Raw genomic sequence first — 15,758 nt, 5'->3', positions numbered from 1 at the left:
AGAAATGATTCACACATGCTCGATAGATGTTCCTCCAAGCATGTGCTTGACTGAATTAATCAGCTTTTAAAATTGAACACAGGAAATCTAGATCATATCTTTTAGCATCTACCTTAACGTATCTGCTGTCCCATTTAATTTTCCCATATATGAGAAATATATGAGAATTTCCACCTCTATGAAAAAGTATATTTGTAGTATGTGAGTACATGCTCTGTGTCAGGTAATTTATCTCATTCGCATCTCTTAGAAACTGTAGATAGAAGTTCTTATCTCCATTTGATATAGGAAAAAAATCTAAGGTTTACAAAGCCTTCCACCATATAGAAATTTAAATCCTAAAATTATATATATTTATTTTAAATCATAAGTGTGTGTTATAATACACACAGATGAAGCATGAATTGTTTATAAGTATGATAGATGTATCACAGTATAAACCCCTATATAACATGACATAGTCAAATCAAGAAATAGAACTCATACTCCAAAAGCCCTCATACTCCTCCAAACCACGGTACCTTGCTCCCCCAAAGTAATAATTATTCTGATGTTCCATAGTCACTTTTCTTTATTGTTTTATCAGATAAGCATAGATTACTAAACACTATAGTTAAGTTTTACATGTTTATGTTTTAACATTTACATGAATCATATCTTACAACATGTGCTATTTTGTGTCTGGGATCTTTGACTCAGTACTGTATTTGTGAAACTTATCCATGCTTTTGGATGTAGCCATAGTCCATTTACTTCCTGTGCTGCCTGCTCTTCCATTGTGTGTGACATATCACAATTTACTCGTCCATTCTACCATTAAAGAATGTTTGGGTTGTTTCCTGTATTTCGACTACTATGAAAATGATGCTTCAAATGTTTTTTAATACACTTGTCTTAGTGCAAATGTTCACAGATTTCTGCTGGGTTTATACTAGTGAAATTGCCAGGTTTCAGGAAATATGTATCTCCAACTTTACTAAATGATGCCAAACAGTTTGACAAAGGATTTGTACTAATTTACATTTCTACTAGCACCACAGGAGAGTTCCATATGCAGCATTTTTCTATGCTAATATTTTATATTGTCATTCTTCTTAGTTTTCGATATTATGTGACAACATAATAATGTCTTATTTTGATTTTAACCCTCCGTTCAGTTTTAATGTGGTTGAATTTTGTTTTTTCATTTCTGTATTTTCTCTTGTGAAATACCAAATACCCTAGCTAACCTTTCTTTTGACTTGTTAGCATTGGTCTCATTGATTTGGAGGAAATATTCTAGATTTTTTAATTTATATTTTTTAATTTTTAAATTTGACATACAATTATATGCATTTATCATATGCAACATGATGTTTGAAAATATATACACATTGTGGAATGGCTTAGATTTTTAAATGCATTCTAAAATCAAGATTTTCATCAATTATATCAACTTCCATGCAGTGACTTGCCTTTTTAATCTTTTTATAATGTCATTTGACCAAATTTGTCAACCTTTTCCTTTACAGTAGTGTTTTTGAATCCTGTTAAGAAGACAGACATTATTTCTTCATTAAGTACTTTATAAAATTAAGTCATTACACCATACAAGTTTTTCATTTTACTTATTGAATCAACTTATTTACTTAAAGTACTTCTTGTGTCCATGTGGGTGGATGCTATTTTTTTTCTATAATTTTGTCCATTTTATCTAAATTTTAAAATCAGCAAAAATGTGTTTGCAATATCTATCCTCAGATAATTTAAATGTTTGTTGAATCTGTATTGATATTCTGTTTTATTTATGAACATTGATACCTTCTCTCTCTTTTTCTTTCTTTTTTTTATCAACCTATAAGTGTATTTATTGCTTTTATTAGCTTCTCTCTTACACACACATGCACGCCCCACACACGCCCCACGCACACCACACACACACACACACGCACTACTTTTCATGTGCCTTTAGTCCTGAAAGTCTGTCAAAGTTCAGTTCTACCTCTCACCTTTCAGAACTTGCAAATACCCTTAGCAGGAGAGACACCCTCAATGCCAGGCTGTCCTCTCTGGATATCAGCCTCCCATTCTCAGCCTGGAAACTCTGAACTTTCTAATTAGCACTCCACTCCCTTCAAGCACACTAAAATAAAATATTGTCAAGTAATCCAGTTATTCTCTTGAAAAATAATTATTGATAATTAATATTTAATTCCAAATTTGTTTTAGTCTAAAAATGGTTTACATTCCACCCTAACCCAGTCTACCAATACCACAATCAAACCAATACCAAAATCAAATGCTTGATCGTTCCCTTGGTATTTTTTCTCATTTATTTGTATCCATTTATCTTATCTTCCAATGTATTTTATATGACTCTATGAGTGGTTTTCCAGGATGACTCCCAAACGGCCCCCAACAACACACATTCAAAACAGGGCTGTGCATATAGTTAATCAATAACACTTCCTGAATAAAAATGGATCACACTTAATAAAGAAGGAAATATTTTCGTAGGTTATTTCTGGTTATCCAAGCCAACCAACTGCCTACCAACCTGGGTCCCCAACATTCAACTGATTTTTGCATTGTGTAAATACAACTTAAAATCTAGTTTGTGCAAATCCTTCAAACTGGTTATTTGGGAATTGCTTCCAATCTAAATCCATCCACATACATGCCTCAAAACCATCAGTCTGAACAACCCAAAATGAATGGAGAATGTGGGTTGGGGAAAGAGACCTGTTCTCTGCTGTGATGTTCTTTTTAGAAGTCATGTGAATATTATCAGTAAAGAGCATTCCTAAGCATCCTCCTTTTAATATACAGCTCCCTCTTTTTTCCTTACATCCTTTCTGACTAGGTTTCTAAGCTACAGCCTTGGCTTCAGATGATTATTCATATCATCATTATTCCAGACTAAAAGCCGTTAAGTAAATACCCAAGACTTGAAAAATTTTGGAGGATAATTCTTACATAACACAAACTTCATTATATGGTTCTGTCATTCTCTCCTCCTTCCTCCAATTTCTTTCACTCTATTATTTTTGTCTATTTAGTAACATTATTTCTTATGTACTTTTACACCATATTCAGTATAAATAGTATAATTAGCAGTGGGAAATATTTTGTTGTCTTCCTGCATTTATTTATGTTCAAAGGATCATGTAAAGTTCTGCTACATTAAAATTTAATTCGAGAGAAAACGAGTTTTGTTCATTTCTCAATGCAATGCCCATTTCTGTTCAGCTTGTATGAATGATAAAATATTATCGGTCCATGTTCTTCTATTTGGTTTCTAGGCATTTGTGTAAACTAGTTAGGAAAAGCAAGTGTTGCTTTGTTAGGCATGTGTTCAAAGAAGTATTGTAGAGACATATTTTATTCTGGGCACCCTGTCACCATGTAGACAAAGCCCAATCCATTATTTAGCAGTTAATTTGTTAATCGATTGACCAATTGGTTCAGGGACTTTTTACTCTTAGATTACCAAAAGGAAGAAAAAGGAAGGAAAGAAAACAACAACAACAAAAAGGCTCCTCTGTAGGGTAAATTAAAGGAAATTGCATCAGAATCGAAAATGCACTGGTGTTTACAGACCTAGATTAAATCTGACACAGATTGGCAAACAATGAAAAAGGTTCCCTCGCTCGGAGCATAAACATTTTGAATCTCACCAGCGTGATGTTAAATCTTAGAAAGCAAGGAAACTGAAGTGACCTTCTAGGGTGGATGTCGGGGCACAAGGAGGGAGAAGGAGTTAGCTTCAGGTTGGCTTAAAGTCATCCAGATTTTCTCTCCAGGTTTGGGGAAAAGGTGGACAGGTTTCCACTCTTCAAGATTCTCTTACAGATTTCATTACCCTCTTCTTTCTCCCAATCTTTAGCTGAAAGTAAAGATAGAGCAGACAAATGCACTGTCAATATACACACTTTGATACACTTAGGATGCCCACAATATCTTAAGAAGGGGACAATTGTGAAATTCACAATTAAAATGAATTTATATGAATTATTAGGTGACTATTTATGCAAACCAATAAATCAATTGTTTGCAATTGCTATTAATGAGTATTTCAGTGGAGAAATATGAGTCAAGTCACTTAATTTTTATGTAACTAGTTTTCTAAGTTAATTTACATTTATGTTTACCATATTCTTTCAAGTCCTGTTTTCGAGGGGTGTGACGTGTGTGTGTGTGTGTGTGTGTATGTGTGTGATAGGGAGAGTAGTATTCATGCTTGTCCTCACCCATTTATATTCCATCAATTCTCATTGACACTGTGTGTTTCATGTCATTACTTTTTTGTCTGTCTTGGTAGTTCAAAGGAATCAAATTTGTGAAAAACTCTGTTACCTTTCCTGAAGGTTAAGATGTGAGATGATATCAAAGATAAAATTTTAAATGCCTACCCTACAAGAACAATAAGAGAAGAATAAACTGAGCTAGTTGAAAATTTTTTTTATTAGTGCATAGGGCTTGTCTGGATAGTCACCTCTCTGTCCATCTCTTTTCATCCATCTCTTCTCTAAAAATATGAGGTCGGGTTTATCTGGAACTTGTCTTCTCCTTCAGACTCCATCCACAATACCACCTGGAAGGGAGCTCTGCAGAAAGCATTTATGGAAATATAGAAAATAGAGTTCAGACCTTTCCTGGTCTGTGAAATCAAGAGACACTCAAGGGGAATTGAGATTACCCAGCTTCTGCTAATTGCTAAGGATCCTCAGGGCCAACAAAAACCTGTCACCTTTCAATGCACAGCTAACCTCCAATAAGGGTAGTGTTGAATAAATTACGTTAGGACATATGCCCAGGAGGGGAATAAGAACAACAGAGTGTCCTGTCCAAGAAGGAAGTATTTTTGCCATGTTCAGCATAATCTTCTAAGTGTGGTGGGCAAAGCCTTTGTTATTTCAGCCCATGAAGTTCTGCGGCCTCCTCGCTGGAAACATTACTTCCTCTACCTCTCAAATACCAGTTTTAAAATTTTATTCCTCTGCTTACCCTGTTTCTGAAATGTACCCCCACTCCCCACCCCCAGTGTTGTTGACTCGACTTCTACTTACTATTCTTTACTGACCAGGTGCCAACTCTTCTGAGAAGCCTCTGTGAACTACTTCTCAACAGGATTAGCTGCTTTATTTTCCTCACCTCCTCCCTTAATGGCATTTCCATTATTGCTGGCATTTTGCTGTAATTTAATTATTATTGTCTAGGTCTTTTGCCTCCTCTCTTCAGCATCTGCCTCTCAACATCAAACTAAGAGTTTCTTGAGGCTAAGTCTCCAACCTTTCATCTTCCCATCCCGGACAATCTGAGCTCCTGGTATGCAGTAAAGCCAAATGTGTGCAAAGAGAAGTGAAGAAATTCAGAATTGTTTGAACAATTTTCTTAAATCAGCAAATAGTACAAACTTTTGCAGATGCCCTGTATAAGAGGCACACTCATTCAACAAGTTTAGAACATCCATTTAATCCATTTTTTTAAATTGGTAATATTCAAATTTCTTTAATCAACTTGTATTTCAGGACCACGTTGAAAAGATAACAATATTCTAGATTCTAGAGTCTAGAAGAGTAGTATCAACCTTTGACATATATCAGAATTGAGGGACTAAGTGGCTAAGTTGGCTGGACTTCCTGGGTCAATAGGGACTTCCCCCAAGGGAACTTTCCCTTAAGCCAAAATGAGTCATAGCTGCAAGCTAAGGGATTGAAATTTCAACCAATCAAAGGGGGCTTTCCCCTAAGCCAAAATGAGTCACAGCTGCAAACTAAGGTATTGAAACTTCAACCAATCATATAGGGAGTTTAAGCTCTAGCTGCAGCCTGATGTTTTTAACTAAGCAGACCCACCAACCCGCAAGTGGATAGAAAATAAACTAATCCTATAGGACAGAAAAAGGAAAAGGGGAGGAGTCATAAGGGGATATAAGCCTGAGACACCCAAGCCAGAAACGGCAACCCTTCCGGGTCCCCTTCCGCCGCATGGAAGCTTTACTTTCGCTTTTGCTTTAATAAATCTTGCCACAGCACACTCTTTGGGTCTGTGCGTTTCTCTAATGAGCTCTAACATTCACCACTGCGGTCCAGGGCTTCATTCCTTGAAGTCCGTTGAGACCGCGAACCCTGCAATTGAGAAAAACCTTCAATCTTTGGAAGAAGACTTCTCATCTCAGAATCTTCTAGGGAGATTGTTAAAGCTCAGGTTACAGGTCCCAGCCCTAGAGATTCTGATTCAGTAGGTTGGGGTTAGGGTCTGAGAATTTCAGGTGATGTGTTTCAGGTGATGCAACTGATACTGATGCTGCCTGTCCTGGGACTGTGCGCTGAAAGCCGCTGCTCTACAATGAAATTAGCTGCAGTTTAGAGTTAGGGAAGGACATTTTGAATTGTGTCTCATTTCTAGGCAGAGGCTGGAGGTTTTCCTTCACAGCTCACACTTTGGCTTGGCAGTATTCTCAATCATTGCCTCATTTTGCTAGGACTCAGCAGGGGTGAGGTAGGCAGACTGCTGATATAGTGGAAAAGGGTCTGCATTTTGTTAACCTCGTGGAAGTGAAGTTCACAAAAGGTTTGTCTTAGGCATTCTTTTCTTGGAGTTCTTCAATCAACCCCAATGCACGTGATTATAACATAAAGGCTTCTGGTGGATCCTTTTGTAACATATAACATCATTCTGTTAAAGCAAATAAGGAGGCCATTACACGAGACAGTTTGTAATAGGAGCTCTTAGTTAAGCAAACTGAAACTTAACTTGGAGTCATTTCCTGTAATTGACTTACAGAAATAAAACAAAAGAGCTTCGAAACAAAACAAAAGAGTTTCCACCAACAACAAACATTCAAACAGCCAATTGGTTATACAATTAGGTGCTTTTGATCTGACCAGACCAGACCCAAATAAGACAGATGCCTAGCTATAGCCAACCAGGTAAATTACCTCTGCATTCAGCCTGTGAAAACTTGCTGGAACAAAGCTCTCTGAACCTTTCGCAATTTTGAGCGTTGCCTGATTCATGAATTGTTATTGTTGTTGTTTTCTGTTTGTTTTTTTTTTTTGAGACGGAGTTTTGTTCTTGTTACCCAGACTAGAGTACAATGGCGTGATCTCAGCTCACTGCAACTTCTGCCTCCCGGGTTCGAGTGATTCTCCTGCCTTAGCCTCATGAGTAGCTGGGATTACAGGCATGTGCCACCACGCTCGGCTAATATTGTATTTTTAGTAGAGATGGGGTTTCTTCATATTGGTTGGTCAGGCTGGTCTCAAACTCCCGCCCTCAGGTGATCCACCCACTTTGGTCTCCCAAAATACTGGAATTACAGGTGTGAGCCACCGGGCCCGGAGAATTGTTCTTTTTTAGCATAAACTTTGCCACATTTATTTTATCTAAAGCTTTTTCTTTTTCCATAGATGTGTATGACTGGTCTAGGAATAAACACCTGACAAAATCTATACTAAGTGTTCCCTTCGGACGATGTTCGTGAATTTTCTTTACAATTCTTTAGGCCATTTCCATAATCCTATTCGAATTTTTACTACATAACAATATATTATGTAGCTTATGTCCAACTAAACAAATAATGTCTTATTTCTTTTGCTTCACTCTAAGAAAACTATGTTTATATAAAGTCTGAATTTAACTACAGGAACAAAAAACATGAAACAGTCGGAAATAATGTCATTCATTTAGACTAAGAAAAATAGACAGGAGGCAAAAGATTTAAGGGATTGAAGAAATTGTCAAATGGCATTCGAAGAGAGTGGAAGCAGAAGTTTACTGGGGCATTGCATGGGCACCAGCCTGAGTCAGCATCCCAGTCATGGGTACATGACATAGTCTGTCTCTCAAAATTGCACCAGAGTGGGTTTCAATAACTAAGAGACAGTACAGTCACGTTTTCTGCCCTGGCCCATTCCATCTGATCTTTAAGGGCTAGCTCCCTTCTCACTGCCTTTCTGTAGTCTTCTCTGATTTCCCACATGCCCTCTGATCACTATTCCAAGTAGCTGAATAGTTATTACACAACTTTGCTAATAGGCTGGAAACTGTAGCCACGTCATAACATTTTCATGATTGTTTTCTGTTAGCATTTCATGTTTTGTTTTAGATTCACTTTTATTTGTCTGCTCAATGAGTCAGCAAATTTTTAACAATCAGTCTCGGTATTTTGCTACTTTTATCCTTGCAAACTTCATAGATATGCCTGACACAAAAGTACAAATATTGGAATTATAGGATCATTAAAATTATGGAATCTGAAAATTTAACGTCAAAAGTTACAGTTGATATTTCACCTCTAAGTTCTGTATTCAATATTTATGTGCTCTTTATTGTGACTTGTTGGCTGAATTGATTAAGAGAAATAGTTCCAAAATGGGTCAGGGTAATTCTACTGTTGGCTAGTTATTGGGAAAATCTGTCAATAGTTTCAAAACCCTCAGTTCTCTTAGGTGTTCTAAATCTCACTCAATGTGACTGTTTATATATACATATATATTTATTTATACACACATATAGGTACATAAATGCATACTAAAAACGAGTATATAGGCAGGATGCAAATAGATAGTATGGTAAATTCAGAGCATCATTTCATATTGAATGTATGTAGAGGTGTGTGAGTGTGCATATATACAACTTATATATACACAAACACATGTATGTATAATATATATAATTACATATAAATGTATACATATAGTGTATAATGTCTAATGTGTCCAAGCATACCTTGTGTTACTGCACCCATTTTATTGTACTTGGCAGAGATATTGAGTTTTTTATAAATCGAAGGTTGTGGCAACTGTGGCTTGAGCAAGGATATTGATGCTACTTTTCCAACAACATGTGATCATTTTGTGTCTCTGTGTCACACGTTCAATTCTTATAATATTTCAAGCTTTTTCATTATTATCATATCTGTTACGATCGGTGATGAGTGACCTTGGATGATACTATTATAATTATTTTGGGATGTCACAAACCACACACACATAAGATAGCAAACTTTATCAATAAATATTGTGTGCGTTCTGACTGCTCCACCAAATGGCCATTTTCTGTTTCACTCCCTCTCCCAGGGTCACCATGTTGTCTGACACACAACAATATTGAAATTAGACATAATTAGGCCCTAACAATGAGCCTAATTTCGATATTGTTGTGTGTCAGACAATCAGGTGGCCCCAGGCCTTTGCAATGACCTCTAAATGTTCAACCGAAAGAAAGTGTGACATGTCTCTAACTTTCAGTCAAAAGGTAGAAATGATGAAGTTTAGTAAGGAAGCATTGTTGAAAGCCAAGACAGGAGAAAAGCTAGGCCAAACAGGCAAGTCATACCTGCAAAGAAGTTCTTGAAAAAAATTAAATGTTTTACTCCAGCAAACATATGAATGGTAAGAAAACAACAAAATCTTATTGCTGATATGGAGAAAGTTTCTCTGGTCTGGTTAGAAGATCAAACCAGCCACAACATTTCTTGAAACCAAAACCCAAATCAGAACAAACCCCTACCTCTCTTCAGTTCTATGAAGGGTGAGAGAGATGAGGAAGCTTCAGAAGAAACGTTGGAAGCTAGTAGAGATTGGTTCATGAGATTTAAGTAAAGATGCCATCACCATAAAAAGTACACTGTGAAGCAGCAAGTACGGAAAGTTATTCAGAAGATCTCACCAATATCATTGATCAAGGTGGTTACATTAAACAACAGATTTTTCCATATAGAAGAAACTTCCTTCTATTGGAAAAAAATGCTATTTAAGACTTTCATAGCTAGAGAGGAAACGTCAATGCCTAGCTTCAAAACTTTAAAGGACAAGTTAACTCTCTTATTAGGGGGTCAGTGCAGCTGGTAATAAGTTGAAGTTAATGTTAATTTAATGCGTGAAAATCGTAGGGCCCTTAAGAATAATGTTAAATCTACTCTTCCTGTGCTCTATAAATGCAGCAACAAAGCCTGGATGCTAACATGTCTTTTTGCAGTATGGTTAACTAAATATTTTAAGCCCACTGTTGAGATCTACTGCTCAGAACAAAATAAGAGCCAAGGATTTGTAATATTACACAAACTTAGTTGATAAAACAGCGGCAAATTTTGAGAGGACTGACTTCAATTTTGAAAGAAGTTCTACTGTGGGTAAAATGCTGTTAAGCTGCACCACAGGCTACAGAGAAATTTTTCCTGAAAAGAGGAATCTATCAATGTGGCAAACTTCATTGTGTCTCATTTTATGAAATTATCACAGCCAACCTAACCCAGGGCAACCACCACCCTGATCAGTCAGCAGCCTTCAACATCAAGACAAAACCTTTCACTAGCAGAGATATTACAGCTCACTGACGGTTGAGAAGTTCATTAGCATCTTTAGCTATAAAATATTTTTAAATTAAGGTATGGACTTCTTTTTAGAAATCATGCTATTGCACACTGAGTAAACTAATATGGAAAAACCATATGTTTTCTGTGCATTGGGAAACCACAAAATTTGTTTGACTCATTTTATTGTGGTGGTCTGGAACAGAACCTTGAATATCTGAAGGTATGCCTGTGTAAATAAGTATGTGTTTATATATAATGAGTTTATGTGGGTATATATTTATATAATATCTATTGTATTATGTATATTGAATATGAAAAGAATGCTCTCAATTTGCCAAACTATTTGCCCCCTCCCTATTATATATGCGTGTGTGCATGAATGTGCATATATTCTTAAGACCAGAAAGTGTGTGTCAGTTTACTTAATACATATAAAAGGCCAGAAAGAGAGAGAATTACATCATTATTTGGGAGCATTTAAGTTGAATTTGCTCACAATATCATACACACACATACATGCACAAAACATATTCTGTCAGATATTATTTTCAAGATTTGGAATTGTTTAATCTCACATGTCTCCCATATGTAGTTGATGCAGCATGACAAATACAATTATAATTACCTGCAATCGATACAACCAATTCCAAATGGTGAATAGGAGCTATGAAAAATGGTGATTTGAGATACTCCTGCAAACCACAATTACAAAGACATAAAACCCTCCAGGAAAGAAACATTCCAACAACCTGTTTATTGCCACAGAAGAAATTTGAAATGAGTTTTATAAACTTTGCATCAAAGTTGACTTTTTCGACAAAAGTGGATGGAAAAAAGTCGTTAATTTTTATCTAGCGTCAGCCTATAGGAAGTCAGAAATGACAATATCCATTTTCAGTTGGACAAATTGAGCCCCAAAGAGTACACCTATCAAACCATCATGAGCCAAGAATTGACTTCTTTCTTGACCTAGGTCCTTGAATTTTCCTTCAGGGCAAAAGGAAAACCTGCCAGACATCATTAACCATGATTTCTTCCTCCAACAGGCTTTCAATCTAAGTTGTATTTTATTTAGAATCCACACACAGGGGAAAGCAGCAGTGCAGTGCCCTGCTAGAAATGAGCAATAACATTCAAAGGAAAATTGGAAGCTGAAGATCTAATCATTAACAACAGATGGTTCAACTTGAATCCGATAAACAAGTTTTGTTGTTTGCTTTCCTTTCTCCTCTTACCCACTTGAATGGCCTATGTGAGTGTGTTTGCATGTAAAAGTGCTGGGCCCTGCTTCACCAGCATAGATGGCTTACCTGATTGCAGGAACACTTTTATGATCAGGCTGGAATGTTTATAACTTGAAAGACACTTAACAGTCTGATGTTGAAGTCTATAGCATGCCTGCCCTATTTGTTTTCTTTGTGAGAGTTTAGCAACTCCAGTGTTCCTTAATGTGCTCTGACAAACCTCTTAATCTGGTCATAGTCTTTTTCTTTGTCTGGTGCTTGCTTTCCTAAAATCACAAACCCAAAGAGCATTTGTTGTGCCTGCCTTGAATCTGTCCTTCTCTTTTTTGTGTTCTATTTTAGAGAAGAAAAAGAGGAGGACATATTAAAAACATCGCATTAGACAACGTGGTGCATGTTGGAACTGTGTATCAGAAAACATCATAAGCATGATAGACATGCACATATGCTCACCAAATCGCAGCTCCTGGGAAGCGAATAATCACGTTTTAATGTTTTCACCACATTACATAGTGGACATGTCCTTAATACTCCCCAGAATGAAATATCTTTTTAAACATATAAGTAAGTAGTTCAGATGTTATTTCATGTGTAGTGCATTACTATTTCCTTAATCTCCTAAAGTATTGGAGAAGTAGGTGGCAGAAAAATATACAACTTATTTAATGAAAGGAAGAAAGGAAGGAAGGAAGTCACCAGCAAGAAAAATTCTTTACCTTACTCTAGTTAGTGTGACTATATGACTCTCCACAACTCCTTTAGATGAGAAATCAGCAGAGACATCTCTTACTTTATTTAAATGAACCCACCTCTTTCTCTATTTAACTTAACGGTGACCTTAGTCTCCTTCCAAACCCTTCAAAGGCCCACGGGTCATGCACCTAGAGCCTCGGAGGGTACTTCTCCTCACTGTAGAGTTCTTCCCAATTTAATACTTGCCCAAGGGAACCTGAGTTTATTGAATCCCTCTGTTGGCCTCTCTGTTTTCTTTCATTAACTTTAACTCTTGATTGTCAGGGATTTATTTACTGAAGAATTTCTCCCTGTAAAGCATGAAGGTGAATGAGACAGAGGAAGGAAAATAATTAAAACTTTCCCGATTTAGCCTCATAATCATAACAGATATAAAATAAAATGTTTTCATTTGCCAAAATTATCTTGTATTGGTGAGGGTTCTCCAGAGAACCAGAACCAATAAAATATATAGGAAAATTAACAAGAAGAAATTAAGTATAGGAATTGACTTACATGGTCATAGAGGTTGAGAATTTCCATGATCTGCTGTCCACAAACTAGGGAATCAGGAAATCTATTGGTGTAATTCAGCCCAAATCCCAGGGCCTCAGAATCTGAGGACCAACGATTTAAGTTCTGAAAGCCCAAGAACTGGGAATGCTGTTGTCTGAGGACAGAAGATGAATGTGCCAGCTCAAGCAGACAGATAAAAATTACCCTTCCTCTACCTTTTTGTTCTATTCAGGCCCTCAATGGATGAGGTGAGGCCCAACAGCATTGATGAGGTTGTTCTTTACTCAGTCACCTGATCCAAATGTGAATCTTTTCCAGAGACAACCTCAGAGACACACCCAGAAATAATGTTTTACCAACTACCTGAAATCTCCACCCAATTAAGTTGACACATAAAATGAAACATCACAAGTCCACCCTTTGTAAACCTGGCATTAATGCCCTCCTCTTTATACCATATTTAATCTCCAAACAAAGACACTAACAAGGTCATAATTCTACCCAACATGATACAGTTATTGTTTCACCTGGGCAAGATTCTGATTTAGAGGCAATCAGTCATAATCCCACAGAGGATAGCTTTGAACCATTGGCTCGTTGGCCAAATACATAAAACAAATATGTTGACACATAAAATTAAGCATGACATAGTTAACATTAGTATAATGCTTCTGCTATATTATTCAACAAGATGTGTGGTCTCTTTTTAAGAAAAAAGGTAGCTTTAGTCATATTGCAAAAGGCTAACTTCTGTAAGTCACAGACTAGGAGGAGATCATCACAATATATACATCCAATACATCCAATAAAAAACAAATATTCAGAATTTACATGGAAATCTTCAAATCCATTTTAATAAAGACTACCAACTCAAACAAAAATTGACAAAATATATTAACCGGCATTTCACAATGAAAATATTCAAAAGTCTAATAACTATCTGAAATAAGATATCAGGTGACTCTAATTGAAGAATACACTGGTCAAAGCGCTAAAATTAAAAAGACAGACAACATCAAGGGTTGCCAAGAATGTCAATCAAGTGGAAATCTTTTATAACACTGTTGTGAGTGTCAAGTGATCAAATATTTTAGAACATTGTTTGGTAATATCTACCAAACTAAATTTATGCCTTCTCTATACCTGAGAAATCTCAATTCTCACTATAATTAGTGTTCCTGATTTCTTTCTTCTCTAACATTTAAAATATAAAATTGTTTGCATAAAAGTAGAGTGTCAGTGTCTGTACAGTCCTGGACTGAGGCATTCTTGGAAGTCTGGTTTTAAAGAAGGAGTAATAAATGGTCATTGGGATAAAATAGGAAAGGAAGAAAGAGCACTACAATGAAGAGAAGATTCATCTAACCTAAATAATAAAGTAGTGCTCAGGTTTTGGTGGAAGAAGGAAGAAAACGGTATCTTTCTGGACTAGTGTCGAAAGCCAAGGACAGCAGAATTTGACAATAGTGGAAAGCGCAGGCCCAGAACTTCTGGGCAGTTCTCAACATCGAAAAGACTTCTAATCCCTGTGTGACGGAAGTATACCAAAGTCAAGTTAAGGTCCAGTCCCAAAGATGAGGAATTAAGAGAAATAACACAGATGATTTCAAGGTCCAGGAGATGCTGCCTTGGCTGCAGGGCCAGGCTTTGACAGCTGTAGATTGCTGGACATTAAAGTCATGGGTAGAAGCTCCTGAGAAGGTAGAATATGCAGACAAATGATCACCTGGACATCCATGGGAGGTAGCTTACCCCACCCTCTCCAGAACCCAGAAGTAGAAATAGCAGACTGCCTTCCAAGCCCCTCACTAATGGGGAAGAAAAGCCTACAAAGTATAGTCAGGCTGAGTTCTAATTAGTTTAGAGATTGGGTTAAACTGGGAATTCAGATGGTAAGTTTGCAGTAGACAGGCTTGGCAGAAAGGGCAAGGACAGCCAAGCTGTCTGGGGACAAAGTCTTTTTCTATCTATATACCAAGAGTTAGCACAATGGATTAAAGAAATAGTCCAAGAGATATCCTGCTTTTTAGTTTACTGGGTGACTAAGTCACAGACTTAGTGGGACTTAGTCACCCAGTACACTGACTGGGTGACTAAGTAAATAATAAACTATGACTTCAGTTCATTAATTCAAATACACTAACCCTTGTTAGGATGGATTAAGGTATCAACTAGGACAATTGAAAAATCTCATAATCTCATTTAGTGTCTATACAGTCAACCCTCCATATCCACAGATTCCTCATCAATAGATTCAATAAAAAATGAATAAAAATATTCAAAATAAACCAAACCAAAACAAAAATAACAAAACAACAATACAAATTTTAAAACGTGGTAAAATTATTTACATAGCATTTACATTGTGTTAGGTATTTTAAGTCATCTAGAGATTATATAAAGAGCTATTATAAATGGTCCAGAGATGATATGGGAGAATGTGTGTAGGTTATGTGGAAATTCTGCACTTCACTGATACTGCTGAACACAGCTAATGGGTGGAAATGTTTACAGTCTGCCTATATTTTAGTTTATTATTAATTTTGTAGTAAATTGTTCATTTTCAAGGACACTTGAGGTTAATTGCCATATTAAAAATGTACACTTTAGTTTTTTTAGTTATGCCTTGCTGAAGGTTACTGTACTTGTCAATCACTTGTTGAGCTAGTAGTTATCAATAATTGAAAACAAGGGAAACTTGACTAGGAAAAAGCCCAGAGGGATTTTTAAAAATTGTTTTACTGACTCTTCCCTTTTACTTTTTAATAATAGCAATTAAAGTGTCTAACTTTAATTTTTAATGTTAATAATATACTTTTGAGTAATAATCAACTACTGCATACATACAACATTGGCAACTAAAGTTAAATCACGTATTAAATCAATCATTTTTTTAAGATATTTGGCAAATCTTAATGCTAGATTTTGAGTCTCTTGAGAAAAGAAGTCAAGTCTTTCCTATA

Source organism: Chlorocebus sabaeus, chromosome 18, assembly GCF_047675955.1.
Source record: "Chlorocebus sabaeus isolate Y175 chromosome 18, mChlSab1.0.hap1, whole genome shotgun sequence".
NCBI lineage: Eukaryota > Metazoa > Chordata > Mammalia > Primates > Cercopithecidae > Chlorocebus > Chlorocebus sabaeus.
This window is presented reverse-complemented; position numbering follows the sequence as displayed.